Raw genomic sequence first — 3,381 nt, forward strand, 5'->3', positions numbered from 1 at the left:
TTAGATTTGATATTAATCTTAAACCCTTCAATATTTTATACAGTTTGTACCATTTACCGGTTGAAACTTTCCCAGCCATTCTCCTTACCCTCAACGCCCCCCTCCTCTCTCTCTCTCTCTCTCTCTCACACACAGGAATGATATTGATTCATCCAAATTAACCAAACCAAATCGATCCGTCACATTTTAAACGTTCCGTCACATTTTAAACGAATGCGTGATAATAAACAGACAGTTATAGATAGATTTGTTCTAATTCGTCTAGTTTTGAACCGATGACGGATTTAAAATTCCTTTAACCACAACCGAACCGTCAATTGCAAGCACCCTAGTAATTTATAAGACTTTTTGTTTTCAATTTATTTAGATATTCTATTTATGTTTTCAATTAAAAAATAATTTAAATATTCTATTGAAAAAATGTTTTCAACTTGAATATATTTTTTGAATTGAAAAAAATAAATGTATTATTTATCTATATTTTTTAGTTTTTAAATCTAACTCTAAAAATAATAAATAAAAAAGATAATATGTACTGGTTGATTTTTATTTTCAAAAACAGATATAGATGTAATAATGCAGAGATATACAATATCTACTACTGTTATGCTCATGGTTTTGGTGGTTTGAATTGTTTTTATATATTAAGAACCACAAATTGTAATACTTTATGTGGATGAGACATGCTGTAATTGTAATATATGGATGAGGATGTAATGATTATAATATTCTAAAGTTTCAAACTTTCTTTCTTTGGATGAGGCATGCAGTGATTGTAATACATTTTAAGTCATTGACTGTAATATATATATATATATATATATATATTTTTTTTTTTTTTTTGAGGAACTGCGCAAGTTGAATTATATTAAAAATTTATAACATTTTAAACCGCCAGACCGATTCACATTAATCCTTCAATCCATTCAATCCACATCCGCCGAATTGGCGAACAGATGCGGATTGATTTTCTCCAATTTGCCAATCTAGTAGACAGATGACGGATTGGAGATTCTGTGGCCGCAATCGACCCGCGCCCATCCCTACTCTCTATAGTTTGGCTAAACAGGACTCTCATCTCTCTCTTCTCTAGTCGTCTTCCACGAATAGAGATCGAAGTCGCAGGCTATGCAAGGATTGAAGAGGTATGGCTCTAAAATCCCTAAAATTTTCTTCCCCTTTATCCGAATCTATGGTTTCTCTCTCTGTCTCTCTCTCTCTCTCTATGATTTCTATGTTCGTTCTCTTGCTCATTATCATCTCTCACTCTAGTCTCTTGCTTTCGAAGGCTTCTTGAAGATCTTTGTCTTCTCATGTAGCTTATTGGTTCAAAAGAGTTCTCATTGAAGAGGTATGTCTTGAAATCCCTAAAGCCTTATTTCTCGATTAATAGGCAATTCCCTGAATCAAACTCTATCTCGCACAACTTGATTATAAGATATATTGGGTGAAATTTGTTGGTAGAATTTGATACATTATATCTAATAATGGATTCTTTGCCTAGTTGTTACTGTCTTACTTGTTCTTTTTTTAATTTTTGTTTTCCATATTTTATCTCATCTCTTGCCTATTTACAGTTTGAATGTAATATTTGTTTCATGGCCTCGTGGGTTTCAATTGAAAAATTAGGGATTGAAAAAATTAGGTTTGGGGTTGGGGTTATTTTTGTATCCATTGTAGTTAACTTATTATTTTTAATTGATTAAATTGTCTGTGTAACTTGATTTTGATTTTCATTCAATTAGTCAATATGAGAAATTATTCAATGCTCATGGAGCTATGGTAAATAGGCAATTCAATTTAAATTTTTATGAATTTTTATTAATCTAGATGAAAGGTAAATTTGAATTCATAAATTAAACTGTATTTAGCACAACTTGAAAGTTTCTAGCATTAATTGTACCCTATGATGAGGTTGAGGCTGTTCACTTAGTAAGATGACACCTTAATGAAATTCAATTTTATTTAATTTTTTTGATAAGTACATCTATTAGGATAGATAAAAAAGTGCCATAGTGGTTGTGTTTTTCCTTGGTGGAGGCCTGACCTGCATGCTCTTTGCATTTCAAACTAAACCTTAGGGAAATTGAGCTGAATGGCAACCTGAGTTTAGTATTGCATGATATACTGTCCTCTGTCTCTATTCTCTTATTGCTTCATTTTTTTCTTTTTCTTTTTCTTTTTTTTTTTAATAAAATGTTTTGATAGTATTTTCTTTCCCTTTGTCATGTTTTTGTTAGGTAAGGTAGGGAGACTCAAACTTTGGTCTATATATTAAGGTAATGCGACCTATGCAACTGGGGTATCATTTTTTGCTTATTATTAGATTTTTTTTTTTGTTTTGGTGTTTTTCTTTTTTACATTGGAAACTTAGTCTAAGTGTTTGTTAACTAGATTATTATTCAACAAATCCATTCATGTGTGCATGTGGTGCAATTGATGAATGTATTGTACAACCTAGATGTCTTAGGATATTTTCAATTCCCACATTAAGTATATATGTCAACTGATGAATGTACTATATAACCTTTAAGATTTTTTGTTTGTTTGTTTTTTCCCTAATCAAAGATATTCGAACTTTATTTTTCTTGTCTTTCTTCACAAGGAATTCTGATTGAAGCCTGATGGATTAGTTACATATGGTTTAAGATTGCTGAAAATCCCTTAATTCTATTTTTCAGGAACCATGTGAACCTTGTGGTGGCGATATATTCCCACTCTTTTTAGTTGTGTTTGTCCTTTAATTATTAAAAAGAAAAATCATTCTTGTTCCAATTTTAATTATGATTTTTTTTTATATAAATAATTTCTAGTAGTTGCCATATATATTGAGGGCCATGACATTCTGATTCTTTTTTTATTATGTGGTTGTTGAATTGTGAGTTTTTACCTATGTCTTCCAAGTGTATACATGGTGGATGTATTGGTGTTAATGGATTAGATGATAATGATTTCAAGGTTTGAGCTTTAAGAAATCAAAGGAATGAGTGTCTGTGTGTATGTTTTCAAAAAAAAGAGGCAGTCTTGCTGGTAAAAGGAATAGAATGAATAGAGTCCTTTAAGGTTAGTATGTGAGCGTGTTCAAATATGTATCAAAATTGGTTCTTTATACACTTTCTTGCTAATTGATGTGAAAATGTTCTACTCATCTTCAATTTATTCATATGGATTAACATCATATAAAATTTTGAATTTGTTAGAAAGAAACTTGAATTTTGTTTGTAGATTTATAGGTTTTCTTGTTTTGAGAAATTAGATTTGATTGAATGGTTGAATGACATATAAGGGAGTTTTTTTCTTGGTCTTAAATGCGTGCGTTTACTCTGTTTTGAAAATTACTATATTTAAGTGAGAACAGATGATTTTGGGTTTAGCCTTCTA

Source organism: Camellia sinensis, chromosome 5 (assembly GCF_055761805.1).
Source record: "Camellia sinensis isolate YWXY chromosome 5, ASM5576180v1, whole genome shotgun sequence".
NCBI lineage: Eukaryota > Viridiplantae > Streptophyta > Magnoliopsida > Ericales > Theaceae > Camellia > Camellia sinensis.